This window comes from Lolium perenne, chromosome 4 (genome assembly GCF_019359855.2).
Source record: "Lolium perenne isolate Kyuss_39 chromosome 4, Kyuss_2.0, whole genome shotgun sequence".
Classification (NCBI taxonomy): domain Eukaryota; kingdom Viridiplantae; phylum Streptophyta; class Magnoliopsida; order Poales; family Poaceae; genus Lolium; species Lolium perenne.
The window spans coordinates 193404759-193421204 of record NC_067247.2 but is presented as its reverse complement, the minus strand read 5'-3'; the positions used below and the strand labels follow the sequence as shown (position 1 = coordinate 193421204).

Genomic DNA, 16446 nt, shown 5'->3' with positions numbered 1-16446 from the left:
TTTACGATGAATTGTTTCTTTAGATCTCTTGAAACGATTTTGTGCTTGACTTACCGGTTCAGGGCCTCCAACCATCCATAAGAACATACCAAGAGCCTCCATAGAACACATTTCCAGCGTTGACTTCAATCCATAGTCTTCAACCAATGTGGTATGAAGTGCATGGAAACAATGAGGATACATTCTGAACATGGAGTAACAATCTGTAGGATCGCAAAGATTTTCAAAGACCAATTATTGACCGGTGCATAATGGTACCTTCCTCGGTTTCTTGTTCAAGTACTTCTCATCGTGGTTCATAATAAAATAACCAACCATTAGCATCAGCTCGTCTTCTTTTGATTGAGCATCCCTAGCAACTTCATCATCACCTCCACTGTCACTCTCACTAGTGCTCATCTACAAAACAACAAACAACAACATATAGCAGCACATATCAGCATATAGCAGCATATAACAGCAGCACTTAACAGCAGCACTTAACAGCAGCATATAACAGAAGCACTTAACAGCAGCATATAACAGCAGCACTTAACAGCAACATACAGCAGCAAATATCCAAACAAGACGTCCAAATGAGTGCATACATCCGGGTTTAGATATTACAACCGACAATACTTGTTCAATGCAAATGGAAACTAACAATTTGAAATTGCAAGATACATGATAGGAACATAGGTGAGCTAATTCTTCTTCCTATCTTGGTACATCCTCGTTAACCACATTTTTTTTCCTTCATTTGTCTTCATAGTGTTGAAGAAGACTCGATTTTAAAGTTCTTCATCCTCCTCATATACCACCTCATTCACATTGGTGGCAGCCCCGGGCATGAAAGAAGTCATGCCATCAACATGAGCTTTAGAAAACATAATCTCTAGTTCTTTCAAATGTGGTGGAGGTCCTTCACGAAAACTAGCACACAACTTGTTGGCCTATGCACAAGGGTATTGGAATTTAGCATGCAATACTTGAGTCAATTGTGCAACATAAATTACTAGAGAAAATAAAATGGAAATTATACCGCTATTATCTCCTTCCACCATGCATCATCAGCTGTAAATGTCATCTTCTCGGGGTCCCAACCAAGTCCGGTTGCGTGAGTTCTATAGTACTTCCATGCCAAGTACAAAGATTTCATCGCATCCCATTGGTTTTTGAATTGTTTTCTAGTGTAAGCTCTTCTAGTTTTTTTTTGGAAAAACTTCATCTCTAGGTTTTTGTAACCCGTGTTGCTCAAAAATGTTGTTGGTATGTTACCATCTTGCTTCTCTTGAGCACAAATCTCGCAAAATGCTTGGGTGGCAATTGCATCCCAATTTGCTTTGGGTTGATTCTTACTTTCTGATTCCATCTCATAATACATGAACAACTAGTATGTAAAGAATATATATATTATAGCAAGGTCTGAGTATGTCACACATAATAGCAAGAGTATGTCACACATAATCAGAGCAGCAAGTATGTCACACATACTAGCAAGAGTATGTCACACATAATAGCAAGATCTGAGTCCATAATCACCTAATACCTCAATTTGAATCACACAGCAATAAGATTACATGAAGATTTCTCACCTTGCTCTTCTTTCAGCAGGTTAGGGAGCGGGCAGCGACGTCGAGGAGGCCGGCTGGTGGCGGCCGGCGACGTGGAGGAGGCGGACGAGCTGTGAGCGGCGGCCGGCGTGGAGGATTCGTCCGGGGGCGCGTCGCCGTGCGCCGCGGCCGGAGGCGGACGAGCGGCGAGGCGGGAGAGGCTGCAGGGGTGCGGCGGGAGAGGCCGGCCACGCGGTGGGAGAGGCCTCGGGGCGGCTGGAGTCGCCGGTGACGCAGCGGGAAACGCCGGCGGCGCAACAGCAGAGGCCGGCTGCGCGCCACGAACCCGGCGGCGCGCCACGAACCCTAGCGGGACTGTGCGAGTCGAGTAACGGGGTGGGATTTGGGGATTTTTCTGAAGGGATTTCCTTATATATACCTAGTGGTATTTTGTCCGTAAATACATAGACATCTGGTGGCATGAGTTAGCGGGGGGTTCACCAGCTGCTGGAAGCTGCACCCAAGTTCCTTCGAAGGTGCTTGCGGGCTTGTAGTGCAAAATAGACAAGCGCTTGTAGAAGCTTGGGCATAAAAGTTAGGTGTTTGTTTGGGCTTGTGCTTATAGGGATCCAAAAGTAGTAGAAGTACAACCTCTAGCCCAAACAAACAGGCCCTTCACCTATATGAGCTCATAGAGATGCACTTTAATGCAATGATGAGTGTTGGAAGGGTCAGAATGACAGAAACCGTTTTCCAATATTTTAAGTTGCATTAGAGGGGTTATGTTAGGAACCAATGAGGTTCACATAAAGGGCCGCATGCGGGCCGGCCCATTGCATTTGACACTGCGGGTGTGAAACGTCAGTGCACCCTGTGAGCATGCTATGGGGTTTCTCCTCGGTAACAGAGCACCCCCTCTTAAGTTCATGGTGCTTAGCTTAGGCCAAGAGAGAATATTTTTTTCTCGAAAAACCTCTAAAGAGGGCGGGGAGCTCTCCCATTTCATTGAAGAAGAAAAGATTGGACACCTAACTCAAAAACTATACAACACACAACATAAGGTTAACTAATTGAATGCCCGTGCGTTGCTACAGTCCCTCTTTTCATCAACAACAGAAATAATGAATGTGGATACTCATGTGCATAAAAATATAACACATATTGTAAAAACAATAAGGTTCCACATGTTTGAAGTGTATTTCGCATCCTCTAGTAAACTCGGTTTTGCTTTGGCTGATTCTCCTGATTCTCTCAAACACACATGCAACATCTATATTTAAGTCCATCTGGAGTATATGTCGACAGTTAAAAGTTGTACCAATCAAGTCTGCATTACGATTCCATGGCTACGCTCGCTTGTTCTTGACTCTGTTGTATGCTGGGCCTAAGTCCTCCGTAGTGCTAGCTGGATGCGCTTATATTTTCTTACTCTCCTTCCTGTAGTATTTAAAATACATTACGAAAGTTGTTTGGTGCCACTACAATTAAAAGAGTTGTGATATAATAGTAAGAAATAGATGGCTCTACAGAAGGAAGAGCCATCGACATAACTTCACTGGATCAGCTAGTAAGAAACCCTTTTTCTCATATAAATGGGGAATCTATATAGTTGAAACATTGTTAGTACAACGTAACGGGCTACATAATCAGGTACATGTCACCACATAGTAGTATTACTTGGTTAGCTAAAACACGCGGTGCAACCCTATTCTTAACACGATAGACGATAAAATGCTTGATCTCCACCTGTATGAGATCATATTTACCATCTCGATGTATCAATCCATTCCTAGAGGCTCGATCGTCACCTCCAGCTTTTTTAGTGTTGCATTATCTTCCTTAAGCTAATGCTTTCCTTTCATGTCACATTATAATCGTAACATGAGGATAAATTGTTGAAAAAATGCATTAGTATGTCTAGAATAAATTCACAAAATAATTAAAGTCATCAAATGGAAGTATCCAAAAGGAAAACTGAGCACTAAAATCATACTGTGGTATGTGAAATGATTGAACATGTATTTTTCCATGAATTTTTTTGTCATATAAATACATCTGTTTATATTCTCAAGAAATATGTTGCTGAACTTCATCAAAGATTCAAATTCCTGACAGAAAACCCAACGATTGAACAAATTATATAGGTTAGTTATACTATGGCACATTACCTTCCCCAAACATGTAATACATAACTGTAGCAGTACCTCTCAAACAATTTAAAAAATAAACATTAACTCTGGTGGGTACAAAAACAGAAGAACACAAATTTATTTTTCTCAAAATTATAGCCTCATATAAGCATAATATCTACATAAGAGATATATTGAGTATAAACCCAAGAAGAAGAATATTGTGTCTCCTTCATGCCAATCCCTGTGAAAAGATATTCCTACCTGCTCCACGAGACAAATACATACTGAAAAAATAGAGCTCCATGTATGCAATATTTAGTTTAGGGATTTCTATTTTCGAGCCCCTGGTTCGTTAGTTGTACTCAGTTTTCCCCAGTCCCTTAGTTTTTTCTCAGTTTTCCCCTCCTCTAGTTTGAAACACCCACAAGTGCTGGAACGGCCGGTAGCCGTCAGGTCAGAGGCCTTGACCGTTAGTCTGACCGGGTGGGGCCGCACAGGGGCAGCTCCTCCCTGACCGTCTCGTGCTGACGGGTAGGGTCAGGAGACACGTCGGAGCAGCCATCCATCTATCGCTGACGTGTGGGCCGTTTTATGTCATGATTTTATACGCGTTGCTGCCAATGATAAATGGGGCCGCTCTATAGGGCTGCCGCAGTCAATGACCAGTGGGGTCGTATATTTTTCAGGAAAAGACATATATTGCCGCTCTGTGGGGCTGCCGCAGGCAATGACCAGTGGGGTCGTCTATTTATTTAGAGAAAATCATATATTGCCGCTCTGTGGAGCCTCCACAGCCAATGACCAGTGGGGTCGTATATTTTTCAGGAAAAAACATATATTGCCGCTCTGTGGGGCTGCCGCAACCAATGACCAGTGGGGTCGTCTATTTATTTAGAGAAAATCATATATTGTCGCTCTGTGGGGCCGCCGCAGCCAATGACCAGTGGGGTCATATATTTTTCAGGAAAAGGCATATTGCCGCTCTGTGGGGCTGCCGCAGCCAATGACCAGTGGGGTCATCTATTTATTTAGAGAAAATCATATATTGCCGCTCTGTGGGGCCTCCGCAGCCAATGACGAGTGGGGTCGTCTATTTTTCAGGAAAAGACACATATTGCCGCTCTGATATATTTCTTTAGAGAATATCATAGAGAGAAGTAACAAGTTCGCTAATTAATTATTCTTAAGCTAGACCGGAGAACCGCTGGCAGCTCGTTCCCCACCGTCGGACGGAGCAGCCATCGCCGGCGCCTCGTCGCGCCGCCGGCTCTGTCCCCCGGCGGCGTCAGACGGACTGCGGCGCTGCACATCAACCACGGCTCCAGCACTTGTTTCGTCCGCACACATTGTACCCACCACAGGAAAGTCCGCCGCAAGCAGATCCACCGCCCACGACGACCGGGATTTGTTCCGCGCACCAATTGGTAGTATAGCTTGGTAAGACCTCCGCTTCTGCCTCCCCCGCCCCCTAATCGATTCGGTTCCCGTAATTTATTGGAGTTTACAGGTACGAAATAGTCCTCAATATCTGGTCGTAGCGGGTACACCGGCGAGGGTGGGGATTCGATTATGTCGTGGCCACGTTCTACTTCTCCTACTTCGTCGGAAGTGCAGGTATCTAGCTTCAGCTCTCTGTACCACCGTTGAAAGTTCCGCCATGGCCTGTTGGAGTGATTTGAGTTGTTCTTTTTTCCATTATTGTTACAGTTAGCTAGGCAAGCCGATGATCCATGGTACATTGCATACCAAGATGAATCAACCCAGTGGTGTAGCCAGAGGATGGATTTGGAGGAGAAGGTGGCCAATTTAGGTGATGAATTGGCCCGTAAAAACCTGATGATATTCGAGCTCAAGCGTATTGTGGAGGAAGAAAAGAAGAATTCAGAGCTTATTCGCAAGGAGAAGTTGAGAGTTGAGACAGATCTTGCCGTATTTGATCAAGTGGTAGAAAATCTAGAACATGAACTTAAAGTGATGGGAGAGGAGAAAAGTAGATTCATCTGGGCAGTTTTATTAGGTGTCATCCCTGTCCTAGCAGTTATGTGGTTCTGGTAGACGATTTTGTATAGAATTGTTATTCAGTAGATGGCTCTAACCACTGTATTTTGTTGTGGCTCTAAGCACTGTATTTTGGCGTACAATTTCCTAGTTGTGCTATCTAATGCGCGCCATAATTTTAGCATGCATGAACATTTTATAAAAGTGAAGGGATCCCAAAAGTGAAAGCATGTACCAGCCTCCGGATCAAATACATATCAATATGGGACAATATCTTCCCAATCAAGTTGGGATAGAATTCAAATCATACATACGAATGTACATGGACACATCAAGAACGTGGAGAAGCTTTTTTTGAGACGGTGGTAGTAGTTCGAACAATTTTATCCCAATTGGAAATTGAAAAATACAAATTTATCATAATTTATCTCAATTTGCGGCGTCAAACATGGCCGCGCAGCGATGGGCAAGAAAGGCCGGATCGACGGGCGGCTGAGGGTGGTCATCTGCGCCATCCGCCGTTGAAGCGATGTTATCAGCGATGGCTTCAATGTTCGTGGCATCGATGACCACTGTCGGAACCGCCGCTGTCTTGGTGTACTTCATCAGCGACGGATCTGCGGAGGGCTGGATCGGCGGCTTTGCAGCGCGGTTGCAGGTGATGGCTTCAATGTTCGTGGCATCAGTGACCACTGTCGGAACCGCCGCTGTCTTGGTGTACAGCGACGGATCTGCGGAGGGCTGTATCGGCGGCTTTGCAGCGCGGTCGCATGCGATGGCTTCAATGTTTGTGGCATCGATGACCACTGTCGGCACAGCCGCCGTCTTGTTGTCCTTCATCAGCAACGGATCTGAGGAGGGCAACGGAAGTGAGACATCAACAGCCTCCGACATTGAATGCTGGATCTGCGCCGTCGAAGCGATGTTGTAGGCGATGGCTTCAATGTTCGTGGCATCGATGACCACTGTCGGCACGGCCGCCGTCTTGGGGTTCTTCATCATTCAACAGATCTGAGAAGAGAAACGAAAGTGAGACAGAGAGAGACATTTCAACTATTTCTGACGGTTAGATCCTCACCGGCACTCTTAGATCCGCGCCACCGCACGCACGGTTAGATCCGCGCCGCTGCACGCACGGTTAGATCCGCGCCGGCGCGACCGCCGGAGTAAGAGAGGAAAGAGGAGAGAGGAAGATGCGACTGGAATATGCGACTGCCAGGGTTGGTAGGTATGTGCTCTGCTCTTGTCTCCGTATGCGTCCATCGTGGTAGAGAGAGATATACAGGCCGTCCGATCATAAATGATCGTACGGTGCAAGCGTTCGTTGAACTTTCAACCAACCAAGATCCGTGTGACATACATATCGACCAATCAGAGATCAGCCAGTGAGTACAAGTTAGGAAAACTGAGTAGAACTAAGAGGGGGAAAAGTGAGGAAATGTTTATCGGAAGGGCAAAACTGAGTAGGACTGAGTACAACAAGTGGGCCCGGAGGGGGAAAACTGAGTAACACTAAGTAAAACAGGGGCACCCAAATAATAAAGGGACTAAGGGAAATTGAAGCTTTTGGCATAAAAATTGTAAAATTGTGTTATTTGAACAATATATTACATTTTGGCCGACTAGATATTGTTTGCAATTCAAAGATACACAAGTGTGACGAATTTGGACTCATTTGGACAAAGTTTGTAAGCATAGTGGGTATTTGGGAGGTGTATTGAGCAGAAAGCCCTGCATCTTCATATCTAGTAGCTCATGGACTAGGAAGTGGTTTTGAAGCTTTTGGCATAAAAACTTCATATCTCTATATTTCCTTTTCCATTATTATTTCTCTAGGTTGTAGGTAACATAACAAGGCTCCATGGGAAGGTTCCACCATGTTTTGAATTATTTTGAATTGAACCCTAAAACCCTAAAACCCTAAACCCTAGAGAAAATGATAAATGTGGCTTAAACGTGGCATACAAATTGTTCATACAAATTCAAATTGTTGAACACAAAGGCATCCCCAATACAAATTGTTCATACAAATTCAAATTGTTCATAGAAATTCAAATTGTTCAACACAAAGGCATCCCCAATACAAAGGGAACCCCAATCAAATTGTTCAACACAAAGGTATCCCCAATACAAAGGGAACCCCAATACAAATTGTTCATACAAATTCAAATTAGTTGTTCAGAATAAAATCTTTCTCTTGCTCATGGTGTGACTCGCCGGGGCCACCACCTTACTCCGGGTAACCCTACTAGGGATATTACCGGTGTCTACCTTCCTTTTGCCCTCTTTCTTGTTCTTCTTCTTCTGTGAAGCTTGTGCTTTTTCTTCTGCCATGTACTCTGCGAAGTTAGCCTCTACCATGGCATTAGTACTTTCGAGGCACTCTCGATTATACTGTTCCCTCTCCTCTGGACTCATCGGTTGAAGCCATTCTACATCCATCTGTTCCCTCTGCTCTTGATCCATCGGTTCAATCTCCTCATGTTCAATTGCTGCTTCAATCTCCTCTGCATTTGCTGCTTCAATCTCCTCTGCATTTGCTGCTTCAATCACCTCATGTTGAACTGCTGCTTCAATCTCAAGTTGAATTGCTGCTTCATTCTCCTCTGCATTTGTTGCTCCCGACTGATCTTCCATTCCAAAAGCTGGGTCAACTGCATTTTTACAAAGCCTAGCAATGTGTCCTGGGATTCCACAACGTTTGCACTTACGTTTTCGAATCGGTGCACCACCCTCTGCACTAGCTCTGATCCTATTCTTCCTCGGCCTACCTACCGGTCTAGTCAATACTGGAGAGTATAGTTTGAAGCCTGGATCGACTTTCATCCATTGGTCTTTTCCCAACAAGGTAGGAACATTCATAGCATATGCAGCCCTAAATTTGGCAATAGAGAAATACTCTGACACATACTGATCAACTTCACCATCTTCACCCCCTATAACACTCATGAAAAACAATGCGTGTATGCAGGGTATCCCACGGATCTGCCATCCCCTACAATGGCATGTCCTATCAACCAAACTCACTGGATACCTCCACTGCCTGTTTTCTTTGTCAGTGTAGGTTACCTCAGCCTCCATTCCTTTTCTGACGCATTGCATCCTCAATTGTTTTGCCCTGGCATGCAAAGACTTAATCAAAGATGGGAGCATGAGATGGCCAACATAATTTGTGGATGCAATTCTTTGACGCAGATCGATCTTTATCATGATCATCTGCCTAATCTTATCAAATATTTGCCACAGCATAAGCCCTTTCAATGACTTGACATTTGAATTGAAACTCTCCGCAAGGTTACTTGTTACATAGTCTACCATGCAAATTTCATTGAATTGGCTTCTTGACCACACCCTACTATGATGTTCATCCAAATACTCCTTCACCCCAGGTTTTTGTTTATACAACACATCCAAATGAAACAGATGCTTCCTAGAGCTGCATGTGTATGAAGCTGGCCATAGGTTGTCAGTAAAAACTTTAACCTTGAATTTCTTTGTAAAATTCTGTACCAAGTGTCGCATACATTCCCTATGCTCCACTCCAGGGAATACTGCTTCTACCGCAGTCTCCAAACCTTTGCAAGCGTCTGTGTGGATAACAAGTCCTGGTGGATGACCTATAAGGTCGCACAAATTCTGCAGAAACCAAGTCCAACTTTCATGTGACTCAACCTCCAAAACCCCATAAGCAACAGGGAACATCCAGTTATGTCCATCAACTGCAGTAGCAGCAACTAGCTGTCCTTTAAACCTGCCATGAAGAGCTAATGCATCCACGGCCAAATAAGGCCTGCAACCGTCCAAAAAGCCTTTCCAGCAAGCTTTGAAACAAACAAAAACCCTTCTAAAACATTCCTTGTGCATTACCTTCCCGCTTTTCAATTTGTAGGGAACTGTATGCTTGTCTATCGCTACAACACTGCCTGGACTAGCCATCTCCACTTCAGCTTTGAAAGTGTAAAGCAACTGAAAGCTTTCATTCCATGGACCATTGATCTTGTCAAGAGCCATTTCCTTTGCATAGAACATCCTCATGTAAGGTACTTCCATTTTATACTTCTCAACCACCTTTTTTACGAGTCTTTGTTGGACCAAGTGAAGGATTTTCTCTCAGCCAATCTAGGATTATATCTGCCAACCACCTAGTCTTCGCTAGCTTTGTTTTCAGCTACGGCTCTCCCCTAGAGGTGGACACCTATGGATCTCCTTATTCTTCTTTATCTGAAACATAATGATAAGGGATGTCAGTAATAGATAACAAATTTTACACCGTGATCTAAATACACAACTGGTTGGCGTAGTACCTGAACCAAGCTGCTTCTGCGCATTGTGGATGCATGCAGCCTAAACCTACACCTTGGGTATGGGCATTTAATTGTGAACCTACCTGGCTCACTTTTAATAACCTCATAATTATTCTTAGTGAGAATGTGATATGTAGTAATTGCATTACGGCAGTCCATCATCGTTTGAAACACGGTGCCTTCTGCAAGCTTGGGATTCTCCCTGTTCCACTCAATTGTTGGCAAGTCTTCACCTTCGTAATCGGCTAAAACGAGGCTGTCATCATTCTCATTCTTCTCTTCATCATCAGTGTCATCAAATCTGGCACCAAAAGCAATATCTTCCATGTATTGATCCTCCATTGCACCTTCTTGCATCGATCTACCAATTCAGGAAACATCAATTCATCCTCATCATCTTGAGGACACTGATCCTCAATGTCTGCATCGTCCTCCACATCGACCGTACGAACGATCTGGCTACCACTAGCACTGGGGACAGATGGTGCTATTGTGGACCTACAAGGAGCGCCATGGCGCACACTATTAGCAGAGGCAGCAGCAGTAGAGAGACATGATGCCCGACCACCTGATGATGCCCCAGCACCAGATGATGCCTGGCCCCTGTCCACATGGATACGAATTTTACCGAACCGGCAAGAAGCATTCAAAGCAAAAAGAATTCCCAGATCGTCTTCGGAAATTAGTGGAACAAATCTTCCCTCCGGGCTGTTGAAATATTCGAAATGAATTGCATCGAAAGAGCTCTAGGTGTACTTATCGTAGATGTTAGCTTTGAAATCCCTTAACGAGATGGTGATTACAACCACCGCAGGGAAGTAAAACCCAGTCTTACAGCGTTTAGAATCACGCGTAAAGCTAGAATCCAGCCTAACCACCAGCCGAAAAGCCAGCGCTGGATCCATCCTATTCGAAAAGCAACGCAGTTAGTTGAGCAACAACGATTGGCGCTCAAAAACTGCCTACTGTTAATTCACATAGGCAGACGATGCTTACCCAGATGGAATCCATGCGTTAGATCCCTCCGATTCCCAATCTTCTCCACGGCTGGCGGGAATAGTCGGCACACCAGACGGAATTACAAAGAGGACAGGGGTAGATCCAGATCTGGTGGAGGCGGAGCCCGGGGGTGGTGGTGGGGGCGGGGCCGGCTCGGCGGCGGACGACGCCATAAGGTAGGTGGGCACGATGGCGTGACGGCGGAGGGGCGGTGTGTGAGCTCCTCCAGTCTCGGGCGGAGGGGAAAGCTTTGGGTCAGCTCTTCCAGTCAATAGTCAACACATTTCGAAAGCAACGGTCAAGTCAAAACCACTGCGGCTCCCTAGCCGTCACCGGTAACGGAAGGCCTCTGAACAGACGGCAACCCTCCCGTCCGAGCCTCTGCGAGGGGTTTCAAACTAGAGGGAGGGGAAAACTGAGGAAAAGTTAAGAGGCTGGGGAAAACTGAGTACAACTAACGAACCAGGGGCACGAAATTAGAAATCCCTTTAGTTTACACTCTTACAGCTATAAGCATATGGTTTGACCACTTCCAAGTTCCAACATTCACCCAGAGTGTAAGTTCACATTTTGATTTCATATAGACCAATACTTCAAAAATGCTAAAGGGCCCCTATCATATAATTAAGAAGAACAGTAAAATAAACAAAACCTATAGCTAACAAGTTTGTTCATAGTACAAGCTGGCACTAATCATCCATAGTTAAAGCTATATTATGAGGACGATCATACCTATAAAGCTGAGCAGATGAAGAACTTATGAGGTTATTACCAAGAAATATGTTGATTGCAGTGCCACAAGAAGGCGCAACAAGAAACATTCATGATACAACACGGAATGCATAACTGTTTGTTTGCATGGAAAATTAAATACAATGAACACATTAGAAAATAATTAAGATTGAGGTTGTAAACCAAAGGAGAAACTATGTGCTCCACTCTTTCTACATTTTTTAAACATTGGGAGAATGTTCAACAGAAATTTTGAAGGAATTTTGTCTTCTTTATAGTTTGATCGGACTTCTTCGTATGCTAGATCAATAGTACATAATGTTTCCTAACCTTCAATGGACCCCTACTTCACTATAAGTTAGTACACAAAAGATAACCGACGTAGATGATGACTATGAAAACATAAAATACAGAACATGCTAACGTATAAAAGTATGCACATACATTATGTTCTTGCAACCTGTAGAAGGTCTGGACATGCAGTAGATGCCTGGAGTTAGTCTGTCCAACGGTAAGATTAGAAAATTCAAAAGAATCAATAAGGCACATGGCATACCAATGAACTTTATCAGAATAGGAAAATAGCATGGCTTAATTAAATCCAAAACATGAATTATATTGAATCCACAAAAATAGCATGGTTTAAAAGAACCCTATGTTATTCAAGATATAAAATATATCCTCTATACTACTGAAGGAAAGAGCATAAGGTGTACATATGCTATGAGTTGCCACCATTCTGAGGCTACTACAACATGCAAGAGTGAACAACTGTTATAGCATAAACAAAGTAATGAAGAAAACAGAATAAACAAAACAAATAGGGATGGTTGCTATCTTCTCATTGGGCAGAGATCAGTCTGAGCAATGTATGGAGGATTCAGTTGTAGATCAACCTCCAAATCAGAATTCATACAAATAATATCATTGGTTCAAACATGATCTCGATTCAAAACTGCAGTAGTTTAGTGGAGAAATGAAGCTAGCTCCATGACGAAATTGACATGTCAAAGCTGAATAAAAATTCTGAACCGAATTATACAAAAAATATTAAATGTTAAATACAACAGCGACTTCCCATTCTTTGTTGCCCATCATGCATTGTACTTGTAAATAGAAGTCTTGATTTTGATTGTCCATCATAGAAGGTTCAAGGTTGTCCATATGAAATGCATGGATAATTAGCAATGTAATGAACAGACTTTCCAAAACAAAATTTCCAAATATTTGCATGTCACATGGTGTTCAGGAATGCTAAATTTCATCATGGTAAAAACATGCAAGGCTTTTGCATGGTTCGAAAAAAAATCATGGTAAAAACAGAAATGAAGCGAATGAATCGGGTTCAATTCAATATCGATGTAGTCAACATTTGCAAATATCTATGTAGTGAGGCCTCAAATATAGAGATCAAGGGCACTCGATTCCTTCATAGTTAAAACAATTCTATTATCCAACCATGATTGTCACTTGATATTATCCATGCAGAGTTGGAGCCAAATACTGACCGTCAGGGTTCTATACAACCTTAACAAAAAAATTGCAACTTGAACTGTCCTTGTTAAGTTCCTACTTCACTCTCATCTCATTCATACAACATTTGCAACACAAATTGAGGTCTAAACAGAGAGAGTCTAGAGGGAGGAGCAGTTCTAGAGAGAAAGGGAGAGAGAACACGGGATACAGAAAAGGGTTCAGTCCTTGGTCCAACGACAATCAGGAAAGCAGCAACATGACACCATTTAACACAAGGCTTGCCAGCCACGCTGGCACAGGAACTTGTCATTGCCTCCACGTGTAGTCTTCTCATAGGTCATCAGCCGGTCCACTATGGTCCGCTGATACGAGCCAGTCTTCTGCCGAACCGTCGAAGACGGCGTCTCTGCTTTCCAGTGGGTGATGTTGGTACATTCAGGTCCCTAACATTCCCCTCTTCTTGACATCCAGCTTGCCCCCAAGCTGGGAATTCAGGAAAGCGCGCCTCCATATCTTCCTGCCACTCCCAGGTGGCCAATGCATCAGGTAAGGTACACCATTTCACCAAGACCTGACAATGAGGGCTGGAGTTCTTCTGACGCCATCGAGTGCCCAACACCTGCTCAGGGAGACAGTTAGTGTTTTCAATCACAGGTAGTTCTTTTTCTACTACAACACCTGCTCCCACTACCTTCTTCAGTTGCGACACATGAATCACCGGGTGAATCTGACTGTGACTAGGCAGCAAGAGTTTGTACGCCACTGTACCGACTTTCTTGACAATCTGAAAAGGCCCATAGTATCTGAAGGCTAGCTTGCGAGATCCTTGCCTTGTGACCGATACTTGCACATAAGGCTCCAGCTTCAAATAAACCCATTCCCCTTCCTCAAAGTGACGCTCTGTGCGACGTTTGTCTGTCTGAGCTTTCATCCTTTTGTTTTGACGATTTAGGTGTTGATGTAGAAGTGCAGTCATGGTTGTTCGATCCTTGAGCCACAGCTGCAGATCTGGAATAGCACAAGATTCGACAATGTCGACTCCAAAGTGACGAGGGGGGTGACCATACAGTACCTCAAAAGGAGTTTTTCCCAAGGCTGAGTGAAGAGTTGTGTTATACCAGAACTCGGCCAAAGGGATCCAATCCACCCATTTGGTTTGACAGGAGCTAACAAAACAACGGAGAAACCCTTCCATACACTGATTCACTCGCTCTGTTTGACCATCTGTCTCAGGATGTCGAGATGAGCTCATTCTTAATTCTGTTTGTGTTAGCCTGAAAAGCTCTTGCCACAAGGCACTGGTGAAGACAGGGTCACGGTCTCAAACGATGGTTTCCGGTAGAGAGTGGAGACGATATATGTCTTTCATATACGCAGTAGCCACAGACAGAGTAGTAAAAGGGTGTGCGAATGGTATAAAGTGTGCATATTTTGAAAATTTGTCCACCACAACCATAATGCAATCATACCTGGATGATTTGGGAAGCCCCGTAATGAAATCCATGGTGACGACTTGCCAAGAGCCATTGGGAACAGCAAGAGGTTCCAGCAGGCCCGGATAAGGAACTCTTTCAGATTTTGCTTGCTGGCATACTGAGCAATTGGCAACGAATGTTCGAATTCGGTTTTTCATTCCGGGCTAGGTAAACAAGTGCTTTATACGGTGATAAGTGGCATGGAACCCTGAGTGACCACCAATGGGACTTGAGTGCATGGCGTGCAAGAGATCCAATTGCAGTTTACTATTCCGGCCAATCCAAATCCTGCCCTTATAACGAATCAGGCCTTTATGCAAAGCATAGTTGCCATTTGGTGAGGATATGGCTAACTGGGATAGTTTTTCAGCAGCTTCCTCGTCATTTTTATAACCCATGGCCACGGACTCGAGCCAAATTGGTCGACAAGACGAGATAATGTGCAATTCCTCCGTCTCAGCGTGTATATGACGAGATAAAGCATCAGCCACCCGGTTTTCGACGCCCTTCTTGTAGACGATCTTATACTGCAACCCCAATAGCTTCGTCAGAGCCTTGTGCTGCCACGGAGTGGTTAGGCATTTGTCGGCTAGATGTGTCAGACTCCGTTGGTCAGGCCCGGTGATGAATTTGCTGTGTTGAAGATACGAACGCCACTTGTCAATGGCCATTAAAATGGTGAGACATTCCTTCTCATAGGTTGATAAACCTAGGTGACGAGGGCCCAAGGCTTTACTGATGAACGCCAAAGGGTGATCATTTTGTAACAACACTGCTCCAACACCTCTACCACAAGCATCAGTCTCAATCATGAATGGTTTTGAGAAATCTGGCAAGGCAAGCGCTGGAGCTGAACTCAGAGCTGTTTTCAGTGCCTGAAATGAAGCTTCTGTAGCAGATGACCAGACATAAGGGACCACCTTTTTTAACAGCTCAGTCAAGGTTTTGCTAATTATCCCATACCCTTTGATGAACTTCCGATAATAACCAGTCATTCCCAAGAAACTGCGCAACTCCTTCACATTTTTGGGTTGTTGCCACTGAAGGATGGGTTGGATCTTATTTGCATCAGTTGTCACACCTGCAACACTGATAACATGACCGAGATAATGAATTTCCTGCCTTGCAAAAGTACACTTAGATTTCTTCACCTTAAGGTCATTCTGGAGCAGGACATCAAGCACTGCTTGTAGATGTTTGGCATGATCCTCCAAAGTTTTACTGTAGACCAATATATCATCCACAAACACTAAAACAGATTTTCTTAGCATGGGTGCCAGAATAGAATTCATAACACCTTGGAATGTTGCAGGTCCTCCTCTTACTCCATATGGCATGACCCTATACTCGAAATGCCCATGATGGGTCTGAAAGGCAGTTTTGTACTCGTCACATTCTACCATCCGAATTCGGTGGTAGCCTGAGCGCAAATCGAGGCTTATAAACCATTGTGCTCCAGACAACTCATCCAATAGCTCGTCAATGACAGGCAACGGGTACTTGTTCTTTACTGTGATAGCATTGAGATGCCTGTAGTCAACACACAAACGCCAGGAGAGATCCTTTTTACCCACTGTAAGGGTATATTGCCCCTATGTGTGGTTTTGGTAATTAATGACAACCCCTATGGACTAATGTTTTCATTGAGTTTATATGAAGGAATATTCCATAGGTACTACTTGTACTCCATGTGTTGGATTCAAGTATGGATGCCATGAAGATAAAGGTATACCTTGTGTATTGGCATCAAGATCATCGGTATGAAGATATATATATATATATATGTGATATGATCAAG

At 43.9% G+C, this 16446-nt stretch overlaps 1 long non-coding RNA gene across 1 annotated transcript; it reads right to left on the bottom strand.

Moving 5' to 3' along the window:
* Nucleotides 1–535: 535 nt before the first annotated feature.
* LOC127348907 (uncharacterized) lies at nt 536–1694 on the bottom strand. Its single transcript, XR_007880013.2, has 3 exons — nt 1575–1694; nt 1022–1351; nt 536–932 (listed from the first exon to the last, which is right to left on the bottom strand). It is a non-coding gene; the product is annotated as an uncharacterized lncRNA (long non-coding RNA).
* Between the last annotated feature and the right edge of the window lie 14752 nt (nt 1695–16446).